Source organism: Canis lupus, chromosome 16 (genome assembly GCF_048164855.1).
Source record: "Canis lupus baileyi chromosome 16, mCanLup2.hap1, whole genome shotgun sequence".
Classification (NCBI taxonomy): domain Eukaryota; kingdom Metazoa; phylum Chordata; class Mammalia; order Carnivora; family Canidae; genus Canis; species Canis lupus.
In genome coordinates, this window is record NC_132853.1 from 6604547 (window position 1) to 6629483 (window position 24937).

The window sequence follows — 24937 nt, forward strand, 5'->3', positions numbered from 1 at the left end:
TGAGGGGGTGACGAGGGGCACCTGGGTGGCTCAGTGGCTGAGCATCTGCCTTTGGCTCAGGGTGTGATCCCAGAGTCCCTGGATCGAGTCCCACATGGGGTTCTCCGCAGGGAGCCTGCTTCTCTCTCTGCCTATGTCTCTGCCTCTCTCTGTGTGCCTCTCATGAATAAATAAATTAAAATTTTAAACAAATAACAACTACAAAAAACAAAGGTGGTGATGAAGAACCACAGACAGGACATCCGCTCATAGGCCGGGTGCGGGGGGATGCACTGTGCTGATATGACCTCTCAACTAAGCCGACTCCAGCTCGGGGAGGTAGAGACCACCCTGGCCCCTACTCTGCCACAGAAGAAATGGAGACTCTGGGAGGTTGAGCTGCATTCTACCCCCCACCCCTGTGGCCACTAGGGCTGGGGCCCAGCCTAAGGGGTCACATTGCTGTTGTGGTCGAGATGATCCGCACTCACCCACCGAACTTCTGCTTGACTCCTCACACTCCCTGGCCAATGGGTGGAGAGGTGAGGTGACAAGTGTCCCCTCCAGGCTGGGGCTCCCATTTCCCTGTTGTCTCTTCTCCTATTTCAGTGACCCTTGCAGATGGGGAGCCGTCAGACTGGGGAGCCCCTGGTGGCCTGGGTTCCTGAGCGACTGTGTGGAGCGGAGCCCCAGCAGTGGCTGAGCAGTTAGTGGGAGAGGAACTCCTATTCTCCGCCACTCACGCTACACGTGCAGGTGGGTGAGCACGGCCCTGCATCCCTGCCCCCGGGGGTGCTCTGTCATTGCTGCTGGACCCTGCTGAGCCAGGCTGAGCCGCACAGCTGCACAGGGTATTCTGGATGTGGCCTCTCATCCACACCAGGGCGTTGGCAGGGCCTTTGGCTCTGGCTGGCATGGGACAGCCTCCCTTTTCTGTCAGGCCGTTCGGAACCTGGCAGCGTCGCGTGGAACCTGGGCACATCTGGGGTCCCCCCTGCACGCACCCCTCTGAAGCCGGGCACTTCACAAAAGCCCCAGCTGCCACTGGCAGGGCGGAGGGACATCTGTGCCGCACTGGCCCAGGTGCTTCTGGCAGCGAAGGCTGGGCTGGCAGGGACATGGTCTGCTGGAAGCTCAGGGCTCTGGGCCTCTCCAGCCTTGTCCCTGCCCTGCCCTGACCCCGTCCCCTCCTCCCTCCCCACATCTGGACCCTTCTCCACCACCATGCTTAGGGGGTTCAGGGGGCTCAGGGGGTACCCTTCTGTCTTCTCTCATTGCGCCCACTCACTTTTGCTGCTTTGATATCACCACCGTCACTTGGCTTTATATCCCCGCCCCCCCGTTGACTTGTCTGTCTGCCCTGGGAGGCTGTGGCCCTCGTGGGTGGCAACCGTGCCATTTCTGAGCCAAGCCCTGGCTCGGCACAAGACTGGTGCTCTGTCAACCGTGCCTGCAGTGAATGATGGATGCCTCCCTGGCCCTGGGAAGCCGCACCTGTTCATTGAGCACCTGCTATATGCCGGGCCTGTCACATGTCTGCCGTGCTTGGACTCCAGTTGTGCCACCATCCTCTTGCGTCGTCACCACATATGCTCGTCAGGCCATGATTAGCATTTGCCTCTGTCTTAGCCTGAGCTGCCCTGGAAGCAGAGCCTGGTGAGGACCCGGGTGTGCATCCTTTGCTGGGGAGTGCTCCAAGGGGGCAGCAGGAGGGGACAGGGGAGTGAGCCCACCCAGAGAAGCCCACACAGGGCTGGGGGTGACAGGGCTGATAATCACTACAGGCAGCTAGGCCTCTATCCTGCTGGGCCCTCTGCTGCCATATGGGAAGCTACCCAGCACCTTCTACAGAGGCACTGATGGAGGACGGCCCTGGGGGCTTGAAGTCCCCTGCACTCCCTCTATGCAGGCCTTTGGGATGGCTCCCCCTGGTGCCCCACGCTGCACAGAGTGAGCAGAAGGATGTGTGGGTGGGGTGGGGGGCACAGGGTCTGTGTGCAGAGTCTGAGCCTGCCTGCACCTGTCCCCACCTGGAGCTCACCTGGAGCAGAGATGAAGCCAGAGGGATGTGAAGTGGGTCCAAAAGGCATCTGATTCAATTCCCACTTGACAGACAAACTAGGCCCAGAGATCGCTTGCCTCTTTCCTACTGTCACCTAAAGGATGTGCCAAACACTTTGAAGACTGTAAAACTCACTCTTTCATCCTTCCAAACGACATCCCTGGTGCACCTGCTCTGGGCCCTTTGCTGCCCATGGGACATAATACGATGAATGAGAAGCCTTGCCTGGTGGCTTTGGGTCTGGTGGGTGGGATTGCTGGGTCCTAGCGATCCTGAGGTTCTGGGTGGCCCTGCTCAGGGGTTCGGCAGAGCTGTGTGGAATCCTGGCTCAGTCATGGGCAAGTCATAGTCTCCACCTCAAATGGCTGTGTATGGGGGTAGGTCCCATAAGCCAGGTCACAGATGCCCAAGAACAAGGAAACTCCCTATGAAGCATGCAATTATGACCCCATTTTACAGATGAAAACTGTAAGGCTCAGAAGGATCAGCCACTAGCCCAAGGTCATGCAGCTGGCTGTGGCTGAGCCGGGGTCAGAGCCAGGTCTGTCTGCCTTTGACCATTATGTGGCAGACAGGACCATGAGCCTGGTGGTGGAGGCCCCAGCCCCCAGCATGATTCCTAGAACACAGTGGATTAGGAATAAAACTGTACCTCCTTGGGGTTAGGGTCCTGGTGGCAGAGGGAAGCCCCTCACCAAGCTAGGCTTGTGTTCTGATGCAAATGGAGGACCCTGAGTTTCCCCCAAGGGCTCTCACTCCGCATCCCTGGCTCTCATCTGAAGTGCAAACCACCTCCCTCCATCTCCATCCTCACTTCCCCACTTGCCATCCAAAGAAGCAGCAAAGAGGCCGCTTCTGGCTCTGTGCCCACAAGGGCAGTGTTTGACCGGGACCCAGTTTGGGGGCATTGCCAGCTCTCTCCCTCAGAAATTGGGGTTTCTCTTCCGAATGCTGGCTGGGTCCTGGCTTGGCAGTGGGGCCCAGACGGCTCTCCCCCTTCCCCCACCCCTGTCTTTCCAGTCCTTCCCTTGTGCAGGTAGTGAAATTTTAAACAGGCACACTCCTGCTGCCCGATTTTCATTAATTGGATCTAAAAGGGTTTCTATTTTCTCCCCGAACGCTGATTGATCCAGCCGAGGTAAACAGCACCACCAAAAATGAGGGGGGCTGTTGCTGAGGGAGATGGGGTAGCTAATGTTACTTGACATTTACTCAGGGAGAGGAGGGGAGGGAGGTGAGTCACACGCCAGAGTCTCAGCCCACAGATTCTGTGGAAATGAGCAGCCTCGAGGCAGGCGGGAGCAGGAGGGCTCCGGGAAGCATCGGTTCTCCCACTCTCGTGGGCTGTGGGGAACCCTGGGGGTTCTCACTCCTGGAGGACAGGGTCTCTGTCCTTACATGGCTGTGCATTTAGCTCCAGAGGTGGCACTCCTGAGGATGCCAGCCAGGCTGGGCTCATGCTTTCCTCTTCGTGACAGGGAGAGATGGGAATGTAGGCACCTCCCTCCGTGGAAGGCCTTTGCAGGATGGGAGGCGGTCGGGGTGGTAGGGAGCCAGACAGGAGGGGCTGGGTACTTGTTTTTCCACCCACCAAAACCAAAACAAAAAACCCAAAACAAAACAAAACAAAAAAACCCAACAACCAACAACAACCAAACAATCTTTTGCCAAGCAATCTTTGCTTGTGACTGCCTCAGTTTCCCAACGTGGTGCTATTCCCACTGGTGTTTGCGGGAGGCATAATTATGGTTAGGGAATCCCGGCTGAAGGGGAGCAGGTGTGGCTTTCTGCACCAGGACGGAAGAAGGAAACCAGCTAAGTGCTGGCCTCACCACTGACACCAACCACAACCACCGACTGTGTGCCGGCACCTCTCGCTTGGCTTGCTCAGCACGCGTGGGCCGAGCACCTGTTACGGACCAAGCTCTGCGGGTTGCTGATGCTCCTAGGGAGCGGCCTGCCGCTGTGTCTCCCTGCCGGGCCTGGCCCTTTCCCGTGGCCTCCCGTCACCCTTGCTGCCTTCTGGAGCCGTGGGTGCTGTGCTCTCCAGGCTGCCGCCTCGCAGATCTTCCCCTTTCTGCTGCCTGCCCTTAAGAGCTGATTGCACTACCTCTTCCCCCAGGGAATCCTTCCTGTCTCCTCCTGCCCCAGGAGCCTCCTATCCCTTGGGTACCAATGGACTTGATTTTCTGCGGCGACCACATCCCAAACTAAGCCCACCAACCCCCTAAACCTGCTCCTCCTGTTTCATCTCATGGCAGCAGGGCCCGTCCAGCCAAGCAGCCCCCTTGCCAGACTTGACCTTCACCCTGCTTCTTCTTGCCCTCCTCCATCACAAAAAGTCATCACCAAGTCACCCCAGTTCTGGGTCCTCGGCCTCTCCCAGATCTGTCCACCTATCTCCTTCCCTGTTGCTGATCTGGTCCTGGCCACCGTTGTCCCAGCTTCCAGCCGGTTGCTCAGCCTCTGGTCTGGCAGCCAGAGTGTCCTTTCACTGCATAGGAGACTCCAGGTGGGTGCTACGTCCCAGGGCTCCCGACTTCCATGGCTGCTGTGGAAAAGTCGGCTGTCGGCCCAGCCAGACTTCCCTGGAAGGTGAATCTGGCTTTTTCCCTCTGACTGCTGCTAGGTATGTTCTCCCCTTACCTTTGGATTTCTTTCTTTCCTTTTTTTTTTTTTTTTAAGATTTTATTCATGAGAGACATAGAGAGAGAGAGAGGCAGAGACACAGGCAGAGGGAGAAGCAGGCTCCATGCAGGGAGCCCGATGGGGGACTCCATCCCAGGTCTCCAGGATCACACCCTGGGCTGAAGGCGGCGCTAAACTGCTGAGCCACCCTGGCTGCCCTACTTTTGGGTTTCTGCGGATTCGCTATGTTGGGTGGAAGTGTGGATTCTTTTTATTTATCTCTCTGGGGACTTTTTAGGTGTCTCGAATCTATGGTTGGGTGTCTTTTTCTTTTTTTAAGATTTATGTATTTGTTTTAGAAAGTGAGAACACTTGAGCAGGGGGAGAAGCAAAGACGGAGGGAGAGAAAAAAGTCCAGGGTGACTCCCCACTGAGAGTTGTGCCTGTTGTGGGCTCAGTATTATGACCCTGAGATCAGGACCTGAGCCAAAATCAAGAGTCAGATGCTTAACCGACTGACTCACCCAGGCGCCCCTGTGGTTTGGTGTCTTTTATCAGTCCTGGACATTATCAGCCACTGTCTCCTAAACACTGTCTCTGTTCCTTTCTCTCTCTTCCAGGGCTCTGATCAGACTTTATCTTGCCTACCCTCTCTGTCTCTTACCCTCCCCTTTTGCCCATCTCTGTGTCTCTCTGCAGTGCATCCAGGATATTTTCTTTTGACCTAATTCTTTCTTTGGCTGCATTTAATCCATTCTCAAACCCAGCCACTGAGTGCTCTCTATGCCTCATCAGTTTGAAATACAACACACATGCAGGAAATGCATAAATTATAAAAATACAGCTTTGTAGCACAGTGAAAAACAAACATGCAATTTAATATTTAATGAATGATTAGAAACCAATGTGTATGAGACATACAGGTTCAAGAAATGAAGCCTCAGACTTTTTTTTTTTTTTTTTTTTTTTTTTTTTGAGTAATCTCTACACCTGCAGTGGGGCTTGATCTCATGACCCCTAGGTCAAGAGTCACACTCTCTACTGACTGAACCAGCCAGGAGCCCCTAACGTCTCTGAGTTTTAAATTTCCATTATCATAATGTTCATTACTAGGGCTACTGTTTGGTTCTTTTGTCAGTTTGCTGTGTCACTTTTTAGAGTTTTATGTTCTCCGGTGATGTTTCACACTTATCTTTTAATTTTTTTAAATATCGTAAGCACCATTGTTTTATGTTAATTCCCACACCTGAACATCTTTGCAGGTATGTCTCTAAGTGTTTTCATTCATTTGTTTTCTCATGGTGTCTTATTTCCTTGTATGCCTGGTTTTCTTGGTGCATTGATCACAGTATTTGAAAAATTAAACACAGGGACAGTCTAGAGCATGAGACGAAGTTGCTTCGCTTCATAGCAGGATTTTGTTTGCATCAACCACACACTTGGAAGTACTACCTGTCCGGGCCCACCTAACAAGCTGGAGCTTCCCTGAGATGCCTGAGTCATTCAAACCCAGCTGTTTCCTCAGAAGGTACTGGTCCACTTCTTATCACCCTCTCCCCAAGGGAGACCCTAACCCTCTCCCCAGGAGACCCTGGGGGTCCCAGCTAACTGTGGGAAAGTCTTTTGTGAGACTGTGGGTCCTGGGCTTTGGTTTCTGTTCTCCCCACCCCCACCCCCATTTTTCTGCAGCTGGCAAAGGCAAGGCTTCTCTCAGCTTGGAAATTTTCCTTAGGCAGAAGAAGCCTCCATGTGCACTCCTGCTCTGAGTTCCTATTTTTCCTTTAGGTTTGGTTGGAAATTTCTCATTCTTTTGTAAACGTTTGAGGCTATCCCTAATATATCTGTATCTCTGCGTTAGGTATAGATATTTCAACTCAAGTTACTATATAGAAGCCTGGTCAGAATAACCCCGCCTATCCTCATCAGAAGCCCGAGTTATCTTTCTAAACAGGAAATCTAGCCACATGTCTCCTGTGTTAAGAAGTATTGACAGGCTCCTGCTGCCCTTGTGTAGAGATCCACTCTTAACTGTGTCTCCCAAGGTCCTGGCAGATCTGGCCCCAGACACCCTCCTCTGAAAATGCACCCCTCCCCAGTCCATCCCCTCCATGCTGCCCTGCTCTCTGCTTCAGCCACACTGAGCTGTTCTGGTCTCTGAAGGCCGGAACCACACCTCTGGGTGTAGGTAGGTGCTGTTGGGTTCCTTCAGTCTGAGCTGCTTTTCCTCACCTCTTAGTCTGGCTAAGTCCTGCTTGCCCCCTAAGTCTCAGGTTAGACATTACCTCTTCCAGGAAGCCTTCCCTGACTACTCCACCCCAACCTCATGCTAGATCGGGTGCCTTCTCTGGGCTCCCCCAGTGCTTTGTATGTCCCCTGTCACAGCACTGGATTGTAATTACCTGCTTCCCTGTTTGTCACTTCATCAGACTGTGGGCTCAGTCAATGTATTTGTTGAATGGATGGATGCATGGATGGATGGATGGATGGATGGATGGATGGATGGATGACTTCTCACTCCTGCCCTGACATTGTCAATTGTTCCAGCTCTTTGGGGATCCATCTCCTACCCCCAACTGAATTGGTGGTGCCTGGACAGGATTGTCCTTTCTTCATTCCCCCTCCACCTCACCTGCCCTGTCCTCAGCACGGAATGGCTCCAGGCTCCTTCTAGCACACACTTCCTTTGATGCTCAGGCCCTCTCTTGATCTCAGGCCCGAGATCAAGAACTGGGGCTGCACGTCCCAGTAATAGGAGAATATACCAGAGGGGGAAGTTTTAATTCAGACTACAGGAAACCCTATTTCATGTAAAGTTCATTCCTGTGCATACAAATTCTAAACCCCACTGCTAAGAGAAAGCCAGGTGGGGAGGTGTTCAGTTCAGCGATGATCCAAGGGCTCTGGGCCTCTGACTCAGGTTAGAATTTCTGACTGTAGGACCTGGAGGGAAGAATTTAACCATTTATTCTACTCATCTGTAAGAGACAGGAAGCCGTATTATTTATCTGAGAGCACTGAGGAGGGGCCAGGCTGATGGGGCCCTCTCAGGAGATCCACATTCCTTTCCGCCCTCTGTCTTTGCTGACTCTGTGTCCCTTTCTAGAATGCCCTTTTCCTTCCCACACTAGTCACATCTGCCTCGTACTGTGAGGCCAGGAGAGCTCATGCTGACCCCTGGATCCATGCAGGCCTTTGCTGGCATCTCCCTCCACCATGTGAGGAGGCAGCTGGATGGGATAAAGCATCAACATTCATTAGGAGCATCACTTGAGCTCCTCCTGTGTGCAGGGCCCTGTGCTGGGGACGCAGTGATGAGTGAGCACTGCAAGCCCCATTTTCCTGTACTTGGGGTGTGCCGTTCCCATCGGTAGAACGAGGGCTCTCATTAAAGCTGTTTGCCTGTCTGGGCTGGTGGTCTCTTCCCATCTCCCCCGATACCTGGCTGTCCCTCGGAGGAGGGTGGTGGGACTCAGGTAGGGGGTGCATGGCATGTCCATCTCCCCCTGGGGAGTCCCATCTGCTGAGGCTGCAGAGCAGGGGCAGCACTTTTGAGGGCTGGAGATGTGGTCTCCCCAGTGCCCAGCTTGGGATCTGGCACCTGGGATGGGAGGGGGATCATTTCAAATACAGGGGGAGTCATGGAAGAGTCTAGAGCGGGAAGTGTCTGTGAGGAGGCTCCAGGCTGTGGAGCTGGGGCTGAGGAGGAGGCTGTAGAAACAGAAACAAGGGGAGACATTTGAGGAGTGTCTGGGGTCGGGTGGACCTGGTGACGGGACGAGGGGGCTTCGGGCAGGGTGGACCCAAGGTCCTGAGAGGACAGCTGAGAGGATGAAATCATTTGCAGAGGGAGGGGTCCCAGAGAAGAAACGTGTTTCTGGGTGGTGTCAATGGGCAGGGCAACAAGGAACCCATTTTTGGCATTTGGGGCATCCAAGTGGGAACATGTACTAAGGTGGCTGGGGTTTGGGGGTGAGCAATGACCGGTTGAACCCTCTCCTCCAGCCCCTGCCCCTGCCTCCAGCAGCATCGGGACTTGGGGCCTGTTCCTCGGGGTTCTGGAACATACAGACCTCATTTCCCTCCTACTACCTTCCCTGGAAGGAAAACACCCAGGGACTTGGTTGAACCTTGGAATTAATTTCATTCAAAGTGTAGCCCAGGAGTCTGATCATGTGGGACTTTCATAATAAGATTACTTAATCACATGCTTACTCCGGGACGAGGGAGGCACTGCTCGGGCCTGTGGGAGAGCTCCCAGGCCCACCTCTGCTTCCCACACCTGCCCCGCCCCCAGCCATTGTCAGATGGAGCCCCATGGCATTCCCAGCTGCCTCAGTTTCTCTGCCTGTCTCGAGGTCCCGGACAATCACGGCAAGAGGGAAGACGAAGCAGGAGACGAGGATGACCCCGATTGCCCAGTAGCAACAGTGGCGAGGTGTGGACTGTTTTCATCCCAACCACGTGGTGCTTGGAGCAAGATCTGTGTAGCTCATGCATCTTGGCGTCCATTGCACGGCGCGTTTTTCTCACTTGCTGTCAACTCCCCCCTAGGATGTGTGCCCCATGAGGTCGGGAGCTTGTGGCTGTTTCATCAGTGCCTGGGACATGCTGGCACCTGATGGGGCTCTGCAGGCACCGAATGAATGAATGATTCCCCGTTTGTCTTCAGTCCAGGTCGGGGACCTTCTGCTTAATTCTGTGTCTAAGCTGAGGGCCGTGACGGGCTGCTGACCACCCACCTCCCCATCAACCGGAGCCAGTGGCCATAAAGCTTTCCGGGCAGGACTGTGGCCACCCAAGGCCTCACAGCTAGTTGGTGGACTCGAAGCTGGGCTGCCTCCCCGCCTCTCCTGCCAGGCAGGGCAGCAGGAAAGAGAGGATGAGTGGAGGGTTTGCCTGCCTCTTGAACGGTCCCACCTTCCTTATCATGGGTGGACATGGCTTGGCTTGAAGCTCTGGAAGCATCTCTGACCCAGAAAGGAGAAGTAGACAAGATGGGAGCCGAGAAGTCTGTTTTAGGATTCTGCCGTCACCCTGGACAGGGGCCCGAGGGCCATCTCTGCTTCCTCTCTTTTCCTCTCTATGTGCTTCCAACCATAGCCTATTGGCTCTATCCACGTCAATCCACATCTCTCTCTACCCCTGACCACCACCCAGGGAGGTCAGCGTCATCTTCCTCTGGAAGATTCTATAGAGGGGCCTGAGTGATTGTTTTAAACACATAATGTGGAGCATGTCATGCCCCTGCTTAAACCCTCAATAGCCTCCGTCCTCCTTCCTGCTTTTGGCCAGGGCTCCCCAACCTGTATGATCTGTCCTGACCCTTCTGGCCTCGTCGCCTCCATGCTGCACCCCTGCTCATTGCACCTCTGCCACCCCAACCTCTTGTCCAGCCCCTACCTCAGGGTTATGTGCTCGTGGTTCCCCTACCAGAAATGCTTTACCACGCGTTCTTTTTCCACACTCCTTCTCATCCTTGGGGTCTTGGTGGCAGTATGGCCTCCTCAGAGGGTCCTTTGCCAATTAACATACTTGAGGTAGGTCCCTCCTGTTACTTTTCTCTTCTGTTTTGTCAGCTATGGTGTTAACTGCGTGCTGTGACCCTCCTTCCCTTGTCTTTCTTGTTCTACGTCTGCCTCTCCTACTGGGGACCATTTCCAAGGAGGCAGGGACCTGAGGAGTCTTTGTCAGCATTGAGCATCCACCCCCTTGCACAGGCCACGCACTGAGCAGCTGCTCAATTAATATTTTTTTGGATATAGATATAGTAATGACAACAAATGCTTCATGGTGTTGTACTGAACTTTCAGGGGAACTAGGCACACATCTTTAAGCCCAGAGGCTTAAAGATGGCGGCTCTTGTCAGCCCCCTGGTCTGGGAGTTTCTGGATGCAGGGTCCTGAGTCCTCACTCCCCACAGTGCCCAGCACAGCTCAGTCATAGACCTGCTGAATAGTTGAATGAGAGATTTACAAGACAGAGAAATAGGGTTGGGATCATATACTCAGTGATGGTTTTTGTTGCCTGGGAACCCTCCCACCCCCACCCCCGCCACTCCTCAGAGATGAGTGACTTTGTGGGTGAAGAACAAGGACTAAATGACCCAGAAAGTAGAACAGGCTCTGCTGCAGTCAGATAGGGAGAAGGACTTGTGAGGGCTATCAGCTCTGTTGGGCCTCAGCTGGGGGAGATGCTGGTTCCCTGCTTGGGCAGAATTAAGAATCATGAAGATTTCCCTGGCCCTGGTATCCACAACTTACAAAAGGAGTTTAACATAAGGAAATGTTAACTTCTGCATTTTGACTCCAAAAGTCAACTGAAGGATGGGGGTAGATGAGACCTAACAGCAGATTGCCTGGAAGCTCTCAGGGTCTTGGGTTGGCTACAGAAACATATGGGCCCTGCAGCCCTTGAGAGCTGCTCAGGGCAGGGGCTTTGTGGATGCTTGGGGTCAGAACTCTAGATCATTGGGGTCCAATACAATTCAAAGTTTACATTTAGAGTTGGCAAGTCCAACAAACAGATGTATAGAGTTAATGAAATTCCTATCAAAATTCCAATTGGCTTTTTTTGGCAACAAATTGACAAGTTCATCTTAAAATGGATACAGAGATGTGAAAGACCCAGAAAGCCAAATGATCTTGACAAAGAAGAACAAAATTGGAGAACCCATACATTCTGATTTTAGTAGTTATTACACAGCTACAGGAATCAAGACTGTGTGGCACTGGCATAAGGATAAACTATAGATCAATGGAATAGAGTTGAGAGAGTCCAGAAGTAAACCCATACATTTATGTTCAATTGATTTCTGACAAAGGTATGAAGCCATTCAATAGGGAAAGAATAGTCTTTTCAACAAATGGTATGAACACCCGGATACCCACATCAAAAAAATGAAATTGGATCCCTACCTCACACCATATACAAAAGCTCTTAAATGTAAGAGCTAAAACTACAAAGCTCTTTTTAAAAAAAAATATTTTATTTATTTACTCATGAGAGACACAGAGAAAGAGAAAGAGAGCGAGAGCAAGAGAGGCAGAGACACAGGCAGAGGCAGAAGCAGGCTACATGCAGGGAGCCTGATGTGGGACTCAATCCTGGGACTCCAGGATCATGCCCTGGGCTGAAGGCAGGTGTTAAACCTCTGAGTTTTATCCCTAAAACTCTTAAAATAAAATGTAAAAGTAAATCTTCATAACCATGGATTAGGCATAGGACACCTAAAGCAAAGGGATAAAAGAATAAATAGATAAATAAGAATTCACTAAAATTTAAAACTTTGTGCTTTTAAGAACACCAAAAGTGTAAAGATAACCGACAGAATGAGAGTAAAATTTTGTATATCATGTGTCTGATGAGAGATCTGTGTCCAGAAGCTATAGAGAGTTCTTACAACTCAATAATAAAAAACAAATAACACAATTTAAAAACAGGCAAAGGATTTGAATAGACATTCTTCCAAGGAGGACATACAAATTACACTAAACATATGAAAAGATGCTCAACGCCATTAGTCACCAAAACCACGAGATGCTACTTCACCCCCACTAGAGTGACTAAACTAAAAAGATGGGCAATAACAAGTGTTGGCAAGGGTGTAGAGAAGTTGGGACCTTCATGCATTGCTGGTGTGCTGGTGAACTGGCACAGTTCCTTTGGAGTACAGTTTGGTGGTTCCTTGAAATGTTAAACACAGTATTATGTATGACCTGGGAATATGTATAAACACCCAAGAGAATTGAAAACATATATTTACCCAAACACACATGAATGTTTATAGCAGCATTATTCATAAGGGCCAAGAAGAGGAAGAACGCTAATGCTCCTCAGTGGATAAATGGATTAAAAAAATAGGCTACTTTCAAATGGAATATTATTTGCTGATAAAAAGGGATGGAGTGCTGATACATGGTATAACATGATGAACCTTGAAAATATGCTAAGCAGCCAGTCACAAAAGGCTTCATATTTTCTGATTCCATTTATATGAAATGTCCAGAGTAGATAGGTGATCCAGAGAGAGAGAAAAGACTAGCAGTTGCCAGGAGGGCATAATGGGGAGTGACTGGTAATGGGGATGTGGTTTCTTTTTGGCCTCATGAAAATGTCCTGAAGTTGAATATGGTGGTGGTTGCACAACTCTGTTAACATACTAAAAACCATTAAATTGTCTACTTTAAAAGGGTGAATTTTATGGTGTGTGAATTACTTCTCCATAAGACAGCCAGTTAAAGAGGAAAGGGGCTCACCGTCTAGTTCACAGGAAATATGTGGACGGAGAAACAAGTTAGATGACACCATGAGAAAGAAAACAGATAAATCTGTCTTCTGTGGCCATCTAACAGGACAACAGACTCAGTTTCTTCGGTAAGTCAGTGCGAGAAAATAAACTTCCGAAAAAAGTAATGGGATGTTACAACCAAATGCCATGTGGAGACCTTACCTGGATCCTAATTTGAACAAATCACCTGGAACCTGACATTGGTGAGTATTGGGAAAGCCCCATTATGCCCTGGGTTTGCGACAAGGCCTTGGAATTGCTCTTAATTTTGCCAGATGTAGCATTGTGTTTCTATGAAAACGGGTCCACATATTTAGAGCAACAGTGAAGTGGGTTGGGATGAAAGGGCATGTCCAGGGTTGGCTTTCAGCTTACTTCAAGCAACAACAGCAAAATAACCAAAGGCAGGGATAGAGCAGGTGTGGCAAAATCCCAATAATGATTGAATCTGAATGATAGGATGGGGGATTTATAAGACTCTTTACTTTCTTTTTTTAAAGATTTTATTTATTTATTCATGAGAAGCACACAGAGAGAGGCAGAGACATAGGCAGAGGGAGAAGCAGGCTCCCTGTGGGGAGCCCGATGCAGGACTCCATCCCAGGCTCCTGAGGTTATGACTTGAGCCAAAGGTAGATGCTCAACCACTGAGCCACCCAGATGCCCCCAGACTCTTTACTTTGGTGTATTTTTGAAAAAGCTCCTAATGGAAACCTTTTTTTTTTAAGATTGTATTTTTAAGTAATGTCTACACCCAATATGGGGCTCTAATTCACAACCCCAAGGTCAAGAGTCACATGCTCTACCAACTGAGCCAGCCAGGTGCCCCAAAAACCTTTTTAATATATATATATATATGTAGAACTCCTCCTTGTGTGGACTCAGGCGAGCCACTTCTCTGAAGCTGGGTTGGCACATCTGTAAAAGAGGGGCAGTGTCTGTCCCATTTTATGGAGGAGGAGACCAAGGCTCAGAGAGGGAGCATGACCCACGCGGGCCTCAGAGCCAGCCAGTATTAGAATCCCAACCCACTCGGCTCTAAGTCCCTGGTTCTTACCTCCTTGCTGCAGTTGTCACTTCTTGGGTGTGTGCGTGTGACCTCAGGGCCTGTCTGAGGCCAGCCTGAGGCCGGTGGAGTCTGGGATATCCTTCAAGTCGCCTACGGCTCTCACACAGGCCCTTCGGCCCACTGTGTCCAGGTCATCCTCTGCCCCTGCTCCGGATGTCCAAGAGCCAGGCTTGGTGGCCCAGGCAGCCGGACAATGGGCCCTTTGGAGGCCCAGCCAGGGCCTGGCCCTTGGCCGTGGGCTGTGGCTGAGGCCACGACAGAAGGCCGCTTGTGCAGCCAGAAATAGGTCCTGCTGGGCGCGAGCTCCTGTGGGCCCCCGCCCTGGGTTCGGCCTGGGAACGTGGGTATTTGTGGAGCTGAGGGGAGGAGACCTTCATCAGGAAAGTAGGTCTATTTTGGGGCTTTCAAGAGGTAGGGAAGAAAACTGACCCCCACCCGTAGCTTCCACCTTTAGCTCATTCCTTTAGTGCAGAGGTGGGAGCCTAGGCTCCTGAGTCCCCCTGGGTTCACATCCTGGCTCTGTCCCAGCTAGCTGGGTGGTTGGTTACTTGCCTCTCTGGGCCTTACTTTGCTCATCTATATGATGGGGACAAATGATGATAAGTCCCTATGGGGTTGTAAGGATTCTGGCTGTAAGGATTCCAGGTGATGCACGCACACCCCTTGGAATAGGCTGTGCTCATAATGTGCCTGTCACTAGAACACTCCATTCCCCTCAACCTCCTGCTCTTGCCTGGCTTCAGGATGGGCGCTGCAGGGCTTGGAAGGTGATCTGGGGCACACATTTTGCATCACCACTGTTTGAGGAATCAAGCACTGGAGACTGAAGATGCTTGTGAGCCCCTGCAACTGGGCAGCCCCCTCCCCTCCCACCCTAGGCATGCTCCATGGTTATCCCAGGCTCTGAGCTCAGATGGCAGCTTCTCCTGTCTTTAGTCATGCACCAGAGCCCTGCAGGAGTTTTGCTCTGAGCTGGCAGTGGGAGGGATTTCAGATGCTTTTCCTGTACAACGTCTGCGTCAGCCTCTCTTTGCCCCAAGCTGGGTGATGGGGGCCGCTGACTGAGGAGCTAGGCAAGTTTAGGCATGAGGTCCACACATACCGACCCAGGTTCAAATCCAGATTAATATGGGCAGCAGGGGGCCCCTGGACAGTGAGAGATGGGAGTGTGTATCTAGTTCTTCTGGAAGTCAGGGACCAGGGCTACCCCCTCCCGCCCCCTGTGTGTCCTTGAAGCTATTTTTATGTGTTTCTGGAAACCAGAATTACAGCCAGAGCCAAAAGCACTGGGAGGTTTCCCGTGTGCCGTGGGTCTTGCCCAGGGCAGCACGGGCCATTCCCAGCAGACTGGTGGAGCCAGTCCAGATGCTCCACCATTTGGGAGGGGGAGCCTGGTCCTCTGTCTCCCAGGAGCCTAGAGGTCATTGTCAGGAGGTCCCAACTGGTTGTCATAAAGGTGAAGAACAGGGACTTCAGGAATGGCGGTGAGGGCGCAGTCATCCTGGGGCCCTTGAGGGGCATGAAAATCCAGAATGCTCATGAAGTTCAATATTCCATTCATTCATTCATTTACTCATCACTGAGCTTTTCGCTTGTCACCCATTTAACCAGGATCTTCCGAGTGCTGGTGGAAGATCAGCCACAAAACACAGAGAGCCTGCTTCCATGGAAGATTTGCTCACAAATCTGACCGCTTTACTCTCTGGCTCAAAACCCTCCCCTGGCTCCCCAGTGCCCGATGGAGATGGTGCAATCTTCACACTATGACAAGTCACAGGAACGTTCCCCCACTCACCTAGGCCTCATAAAAGAGAATCTTGACCTTGCCTATTCAGCTCTTCCTTCTGCCCTCTGCAGAGCACTCTCTCCTTCCCAAGGCTGGTTCTAGGCAGAGGTGAGAGTGCTGAACAGGGGAGGGCGGGAGGGCTGTGCACTTGCTGGGTCAGTTCTAGGCTGTTCCTTACTGGGGGCTCTGGGGAGTGGGGAGAACAGAGAGGGAACAAAGAGAGGAAGCCCCTGAGGCCGAGTTGAATCTTATAGAGAAGAACTGAGTGAGCACACAGAGGGCAGGAAAGCCACATTTCAGGGGGCTGCAAGGGAGAGATTCTGGATTAGAACACGATCCAAGAGCCCTAGAGGAAGGGGTGATGGGACTGAGCAGTGTGGCTGTGGTGTAGGAGTCAGACCCTCCTTGACATTCTTTGAAAGACAAAATAATATTAGAAACCCCCATGCATGATCTGTGGCTACCGTCTCAAGCTTCTCCGAATGAGACTCTGCAGGGCCAGAGCCACGTGCACCCCAAGAACTACGTGGGTTACATGTGTACGCTCTGTAGTCTGCCTACCTTCTTAACCTCCACTGCTCCTCTGTCACCTTTTCCCTCCCCCAACTCCTCATCCAAACCCCACCTTCCAGCCGGATCTAGTTCCCTGACTCTCCCTCAGCCTGGCTGGGACTTCTGCAGGAACCCACTTCCTCTTCCCTCCACCAACCTGGACTTTTTTTTGAAGTACTTGGTCCCCTAAGCTCTCTGTTCCCCTGCATGGGTCACCGGAGTGACATGCACAAGCCATTCCCCCCTTGTTTCCTACATAGGAATGATTTTTGGGGGGTGCCGTCTTAGAAGAATAGAAAATTAGTGTGTGGGTGAGTTTTACCAGTCTGTTCACAATATACAGACAAACAACCAGGAACCCACAGAATGATGCTGCCTGGCCACTTTGTCTTTCTGGGTCACAATAAACCACAGTAATTAATTCATCAAAAATATCCATTGGGCCCTTATTATTTATGTCCCAGATTTTCGATTGGGCGCTAGCGATAGAGGTGCATGTGATGGAACTCGAATTCACAATCCAAACCCTGACCCAACCCTAATCCTGACCCCAACACTAGTCTTAGTCTAACCCCAACCCAAGCCTAACCCAAACCCTGTACCAGCTCTATCCTCAGCCAAAACCCAACCCCTAATTCTAACCCTTGTGTTAAACATCTTTCCATAAATGCGTCTCCTTTTCTGTCGTAGTCAGTGAAGTGTGCTGAGTAATAATGAAACTCATCTGATTCTGAATCATCCAGCGCCTTCAGACTGGAAAAGGCAGAAGGCAGGTGAGACCAGGTTGAACACCAGCTGAATCCAGGGGGTGACTCTGAAAAACAAAAAAGTATATATATATTTTTTAATTTTTAAAAAGATTTTATGTATCTATTCATGAAAGACACAGAGAGAGGCAGAGACACAGGCAGAGGGAGAAGCAGGCTCCTCACAGGGAACCCGACCTGGGACTTGATCTCAGGACTCTGGGGATCGTGACCCGAGCTGAAGGCAGACGCTCTACCACTGAGCCACCCAGGTGCCCCAATAAAGTATATTTTAATGTAAATCCCCATGAATTTATGTTGTGGCCATTTTCTAAAGTTTAGATCCTTAGCATGACCCTGCCTGACTGAGCCAGCCAGTGTCTGTGGGCCACCCCACTCCCCGGCCCCGGCCCGTGGTCTCCAGCCCACAGGATGCTGTGCTCCCCCGAATGCCTCAGCTCTCCCTGGCCTCAAGGCGCCGCACACCGTTCCCTTTGCCTGGAATACCTTTCCTCCCTCCTCGCCAGGCTGACTCTTGTTCAGTCTTCAGGGCCCTCTGAAATGCCACTTCCTCAGGGAGACCTGTCCTGACTGCTTCTCTCCCCCAGACTCCTTTTTATTTTCTCCATGCTCATGGCTCCTGTGCTTTTCTTTCAGGGCATTTATGGATATTCGTGGCCACGTGTTTATTTCCATGTTTATTTCTTTAATGCCTGTCACCCCAGCCAGACAGTGACCTCTTTCAGGGCAGGGCCGTGTTTTGTTCACTGCTATAGCACACAGCAGTCCCACAGAAAACTTTGTTGAATGAACAAATGAATGAATGAATGAGCACACAAAAGAATGAATGCACACATGCATTTTCCATTTCTTCATAAAAGTGATAGAAAGATTCCTGCTAATTGAAGCTCCTGGCTAGGGATGTTTGTCCCATGCCCTAGGCTGAGCCTGGGGAAGCCAGGGGAGAGGGGCTAGGTCTCTCCCAGTGCAGTTTGCTATCTACCACTGCTTCTGTTGGACTCTTCCAGGCTCACTTGGAAACAGAGGGTTGCTTTTTTTTTTTTTTTTTTTTTTTTTGAGAATCCATTTCCTCATTTCAGATTCTCCACCACACTGAGGGGGAGGTCAGCAGGTATCATCCTCACTGTTTTACAAGATGCTTTTGCCCAGAGAGGTAAAAACACTTGTGTGGGTCATCTGGTTGGTTGGCGTCAGTGCCAAAATCTTTTCCTGGCCCCCAGCCCTTGGCACTGAACCTTCCTTTCTTTCTGCCCTCAGCCCCCCCACCCCCACCCCCAATCGGGAGGTGCTCAGCTCTATGGCAGCCTCCAGGGACTTGGCAGCCTGGGTGCTGCCAAGGGGACTGTGAGAGACCCCAGGCCCATCTTTCCATTTTGTTGACAAGCACGTTGAAGCCATAGTTGGAACCAGCCTTGGGCAAATGAGGCAAAAGTCGGCATCTGGGGAACCTCAAGCTGAGAGGGTGGATTTTTCACACCCAAATGGGGTCTTCCTTTCTGGAAGATCAGGAAAATGACGTCAGTCATAAGGGTCACTGCTGTTTGTTGAGCACACCCTGGTGCCAGCCAGACTGGGTGAATTGCTTGTTATCTGTTCACAGGTTTGCAACGCCTCAGTTTACCAAATGAGGAAACTGGCACAGAAAGGTCCAGCCACTTGTGCAAGGCACACAGCTGGTAGGTGTTGCTGGTCGGATCTGAACCCAGATCTACCGCAGTCTAGCCTCTTAAACTTCTACTTCAAGGCAAAGAAAAATCCCGGGAGTGCCGAGGAAACGCATGTGAAATGTTACCCAAGCTGCGCGGTGCAGACAACCCAGGGAGCGCCCCGCACACTTTCGCCGGCTGGGTCAGGCAGGTGTGACCCGGGCCCCGCCCTCATCTTGCGTCGCCACCGCCCCGGCCCCGCCCCGGCCCCGCCCCCGCCGGCGGCGCTCGGCTCCGCCCCCGGGGGCAGGCGGGCTTCCCATTGGCCGCCGTTTCCATGGTTACGCGGGGCCGGCGGAGCTGCAGCCTTCCCGACACGTGCCCCGGGAGCCGCCCGGAATTTGACAGGCGACCATGTGCGCGGCAGCGCGGGAGCCAGACAAAGGGCCGGGGGAGGCGGGGGACGAGGCCGGCGGAGAGGCCGGGGGCCGGGACGGCCGGGCAGGGATGAGCCCGGTGCTCCGCCCGAGACCAGGAACATCCCCGCCCCCTGCCCCCGCCTTCTTGTATTTAGAAGGAAAGAAAAAATACAAAAAGAATTGCTGTGGAGAGCGAGGTGGGAGAGGATTCCAGCCAGTCGCACCTGCGATCCCTCCTCCGGAGGAAGCCAGGTACAGGTACGCAGGCATCATCTACCCACTGAGAGCCCTCAGCGTCATTACTTAGGCCACCTGGCCCTGGGCTTGTCACCCATCTTGACCTCCGTCCTGAGGTTTAAATGCTTTTTCTCTGGCTTGTTTAGGAAGCGAAAGCTTAAGAGAGTGGTTGTTTTGATGCCTGAGAAATGAGACCCAAGGAATTGTGGGGGATCTTGTTCCTCCTGCAACAGCCACTTCCCTCCAGCAGCAATGATGTAAGGATACATCCATCCCCCGCCACCCCCCCACCCCCGCCAGCCCAGTTTTTCACTGAGTCCCTGGGCTGTGTGCCCAGCGAGAGCCTGGGCTGGGCTGATGGGTCAGGGCAGGAGACAGACTCCTCCTGTCCCCATGTGTTTGTTGTCCTGTGGCCTCCTTCAGTTGGTGGCATTACCATCTTTCCAGTCCCCAAGCCAGACGTCCTTGAGGTCCCCTCTCCCAACCCCCACTCCATCAGTAGTTGCACCTGTGGCTGCTGTGACGCCTAACCACAAACTTAGTGGCTTGAAACAGTTTATGGGTCAGATGTCTGACTCAGGTCTCACCGGACTGAATCCAAGGCCGCGGTAGGCAGGGCTGCGTTCCTTCTGGAGCTCTAGAGGGAGAATCGTTTCCTTGTATTTCCAGGTATAGAGGCTGCCCATGCTGCTTGGCTGTTGGCTTCCTTTCATCTTCAAAACCAGGAGTGACCAACGGAGTCTTTCCTCATCCGAGATACTGACCCTTCTTCCCTCTTCCACATTTAAGGATGCTTATGATTACAATCACCACTCAGATTATTAGAATAATCTCTCCATCTCAAAGTCAGCTATAAGCAATCTTAATTCCATCAGCAACCTTAGTTCTCTCTGTATGTAACCTAAAATAGTCTCATGCTCGGGGAGTAGGATGTAGACATCTTCGGGGGACATTGCTCTGCCAACCACTCTGGTCCTAAGAGTTTCACCTTGGAGACCTCTCTGGGTCCAGCTCCTCCTCTCTGGGCTGCCCCCGAAACTCCCCCAGGATGCCTGTGGTAGCCCCCTGTCTGTTGTGCTCATCTCTCTCACCCCGCTGTATTCACAGCCTCCAGGGTGAATGCTCCAAAATACAGATGCTGCCATTTCCATGGCCCCCTCGCCTGTGAGTCAGAGTCCAAACTCTGTACTGGGGCACACAGGCCCTCGACCTGCCCCCTACCCTCTCTGCCCTGCTGGAGACCCATCCCCTCCTCTCCACCTCACACTATTTGCTCCTGTAATACAGAATCATTTCTGATTCTCTTTGTACCCCTAGAGAGTTGACACCTCCTGGCCTTTGCCTGTGTCGTTTCAGCTCTCTGGACCATCTACCCATCTTATTCATCTCCTCCAGGAAGTCTTCCCTGACCTTTAAGTCCAGTTCAGGGTCCCTTCCCCAGAACCTGAATATACTCATCACTGACTACCTTGGCTCAAGAGATCCAGACACATGTCTGTGTCCCTCCACCATGTGTGCCCCCTCCTCTGAGCCCCCCCCCCACAAGCCCTCTAGGATGGGCATGGCATCTGGCTAGCTATTTTGGCCACACCACTCAGCACAGAATCACCCAGCAGCTTGGTCTCGGGGTGGTGAGGAGACCAGTTGAGCTATTCTGGGAGCAAAGGAAAGGTTGCATGGAAAAGTCCATTCTCTCACAGTATACAAGGACCTTTGCCCTCCTTCTGGTGGGTGGGGTGGGATAGTATAACAGCAGCAACAAGGTAGCCAACCCTGAAGGCCACTCCACGCCAGGCATCTGCTCTGTGCTTTACTACCAACTTGTCAACCGATTCTCACAACAGTCTGGAGACATACCAACCGTCATCTGCACCCCCATTTTATAGATGAGGACCCCGAGGCTCCTGAGGCTAACAATGAGCAGACTTCTGGCAAGACCCTGGGCCAGGAGGGTGTCCTGGCTTCTGTGTGGAAGGGTGGGGGTGGTGGTCTGGTGGTCATCTGTCCGTTCCTTCATTCAATGGAGAGGTCGCTCCTTCTGGGGCAAGGGGCTAGGGTTGGCCTGGCCATGGGTGGGGTTGGCCAGCCCCTCGGAAGCAGCTTCCTGGATGCACTTCCCTGGAGCCTCTTCTTTCCTCTCCCTTCCCATTTCCTTTTCCTTGTTGTTTGCCAGCCTATTGTCATCTCTCCTCTCCTTGCCCCATCCCACCAGGATGTGTAGCCAGGAGGCTACACATTTTCAAAAGTAAAGGAGGGGGCAGGGAGAGCTAGTGTTCAAGGGGCAGGGGTGGGGAGGCAGCCAGCGTTGGGGGAGGTGAGAAAGTTCTGGAGACTGATGGTGGTGATGGTCGTACAACGGTGTGAATGTATTTTGTGCCTCTCAACTGTACACTTAAAAATGGCTAAAATGTTAACTTTGATGTGACGTGTATTGTACTGCAATAAAAGTCGTTCGCTGAAGTTTTGAAGATCAGCTGCCCGTCGCACACTTGTCATTTCCCAACGCCCCTGGGGCAGGGCCACACGTGTGCTCATTTCACTGGGGAAACAACGTCCAGGAGAGTGTGGCCACTCCCTTTGCAGATGAGAAGACTGAGACATAGAGGCTGGAAGTGGCGAGGCTGCTTTTCAACCCCATCTGCCTCCAGGAAGAAAGTGCAGATTGACCAGTGTTAGGAGTTTAAGCGTAGGAATCTGCTCCTGACCACTGCCGGCCGCGGGCGAATGCTTCCCGTTGCTGACTGTCCTCTTCAGACACCTGGGGACAATGATAGCGTCCTCTCCAGTTCAGCGACAACACTTGGCGGGATAATACTGGGAGGATTTATCATGGTGCCTTGGCCACCATCAAAAACCAAATCCCCTCCGGAGCCTGCTGATGTTGCCTCTTGGTGCTACGATGGAATGGACAGTGGTCATCCTCTTCAGCCCTGACACTGACGTCCTCTGTGACCTTGGGGGCGGGCCCCTTCTCTCCCCCGGCCTCAGATGTCCCTCTATATAGTTGGGAGGAGCGCAAGGTCTGCAGGACTCTTTCTGTCTGGTTTCCTGGGGTTTCACCGACAGTCTGGACACCTTCATAATCAGAACCTTCTAGAAGGGCGAGGCAGGTCTCCACTTTCACCTTTGCCCTCTGATCTTCTCAGGAGCATTTAACCCCTAAGCAAGAGGGAGAGGAAGAGGAAGAGGAAGGCAACAGAAGTCTTGGATCTACCCCACGCCCTGGGCCCAGGCTGGGGACAGACAGACTCATCAGCTGGAACTGTCACCATCTCCAGTGTGAATTGTCCCGTTCCTGCCCTCGGCTTGAGTTGTGACCCGGCAATCCCGGGTGCACTCCTGCCCCCACCACTCCACCTCCATGTCCATTTCAGGATCTCAGGGACAAGCTTCATTTTTCCCTTATCTTCCACCGTCTCCACAGGGCTGGGCCCAAAGGAGGATCCTTGGAAATCCCACAGTTTTGGTTGGCATCCTGGATCCTGGGGGCAAAAAAAGAAGGAAGGAGGTTCCAAATGACAGGTCTCACAGGAAGAACACACGCAGGGCAGGGCAAGGCAGGTGGGCCAGAGCACCCGGGAGGTGACAGGTGTCGCCAGCAGGGTGCTGGGCACAGGAGTGTTTAGTAAAGGGGAACTGAGCCCTGTGGTCACCGTTATTACTAGTAAATCATGTATTAAAAACCTTATTGGGGGACACGTGGGTGGCTCAGTGGTTTAGCGTCTGCCTTTGGCTCAGGGCGTGATCCCAGGGTCCGGGATCAAGTCCCACATTAGGCTTCTTGTGAGGACCCTACTTCTCCCTCTGCTTATGTCTCTGCCTCTCTCAGTGTTTCTTATGAATAAATAAATAATCTCTCTTTAAAAAAAAAACCTATTGAGACATTTGTAGGTAGTGGGTATAGAAGGGAAAAAATTGGAAAGACTTGTCCATTACAATAATAACTTAAAAAACAAGCTTATTGGGTGATCACCAAACCTAGGTATGGTGCGGGGCACGGACAGTCAGAGGTCATTTTCATCTTAGAACCTAGCAAGCACTGGTTCCTCATTTTACAGATGGAATCACTGAGGCTTGAGGAAGCTGTGCCCAAGGTCACATGGTGGGGAAGTGGTGGCCCCAAGCTGAGACTGGAAAAGACATGTGCAATGGGGCTGGGGAAGAGCGGGCATCAGGCAGGGGGTCCGCATGCAGGGGGAGGAGAGTGGCTAACAGCTCAGGCTCCGTCAGAGGACTGCTGCATTTAGTCCATCACAGGAGGGGCTCTGAGGTGGGACCAAGGATGGAGAAGAATCATAAATTGCCTGGAGGAGAATCCGCACTGAACAGACTCCCCTGCAGCCCTGATCAGAAGGCAGTTCAGTGGGCTCTGAGATGACCCTAAATCCTACAGGGAAAAATCTAAATTCAGCTTTTTTTTTTTTTTTTTTTAAATTTTTATTTATTTATGATAGTCACAGAGAGAGAGAGAGAGAGAGGCAGAGACACAGGCAGAGGGAGAAGCAGGCTCCATGCACCGGGAGCCTGACGTGGGATTCGATCCCGAGTCTCCAGGATCGCGCCCTGGGCCAAAGGCAGGCGCCAAACCGCTGCGCCACCCAGGGATCCCTAAATTCAGCTTTTGAGCCAGAAAAGGAGCCTCCTTCTCCTCCATCTCAACCAACTCCCTTCTGCAGTTAAAATTAACAATGAATGGGGCACCTGGGTGGCTCAGTGGTTGAGCATCTGCCTTTGGCTCAGGTTGTGATCCCGGGGTCCTGGGATGAGTCCCACATTGGGCTCCCTGTGGGGAGCCTGCTTCTCCCTCTGCCTATGTCTCTGCCTCTCTGTGTGTCTCTCATGAATAAATAAATACAATCTTTTAAAAATTTGACAATAAATTTTTTTTTTCCAGAAAATCATCCATCCGTCCATCCATCCATCCATCCATCCATCCTATGCTAAGCAGTATTCTGGGCCAGGCACTGTTCCAGGCACTAGGATTCGGCGGGGTGGGGGAAAAAGACAAAAGATCTTGCCATCTTGGGGCTTACATTCTAGTGGAGGGAGGTGGACATAAGCAGGAAATACACTTCATTTGATGTGATAGATACTATGGAGAAAAAGCGGGGGAGTGCTGGAGCACAGGAGGTGGTCTATGATGTGAAATAAGGAGTCCCTGGAGCCCTGGGAGAAAGGTGACATTTCAGCGGAGGCGTGAGTGGAGGATGGTGAAGGGCAAACTATGTGCAAACCTGAGGGAAGAGTCCGGCAGAGGGAAGAGTTAAGTGCAAAGGCTCCTCAGGGGAACTGGAGGGACAGCAAGGTGGCCTGGTGGCCAGAGTGGGGGGTGGCGGTGAGCAATGAGTTCAGGAGGCTAAGGAGAGAAGCCTGTGTAGGGGCCCCATCAGCCACACAGGGACTTAGGCTTTTACCGGGAGAGAGGTGGGGAGCTCCCGGAGGATTTTGAGCAGAACATAATCTGATTTACATTTTAAAAGCATCTTCCTGGCTGCTGTGCTGGAA

The 24937-nt window shown here is 52.0% G+C and overlaps 2 long non-coding RNA genes across 2 annotated transcripts; both read left to right on the plus strand.

Moving 5' to 3' along the window:
* The first annotated feature begins 592 nt into the window (after positions 1-592).
* LOC140607414 (uncharacterized) lies at positions 593-11902 on the plus strand. Its single transcript, XR_012009446.1, has 3 exons — positions 593-735; positions 6040-6197; positions 9025-11902. It is a non-coding gene; the product is annotated as an uncharacterized lncRNA (long non-coding RNA).
* A 7269-nt stretch (positions 11903-19171) lies between these two features.
* LOC140605848 (uncharacterized) lies at positions 19172-23842 on the plus strand. The gene is made up of 3 exons (XR_012008365.1): positions 19172-19453; positions 19579-19689; positions 20102-23842. It is a non-coding gene; the product is annotated as an uncharacterized lncRNA (long non-coding RNA).
* The last annotated feature ends 1095 nt before the right edge of the window (positions 23843-24937 follow it).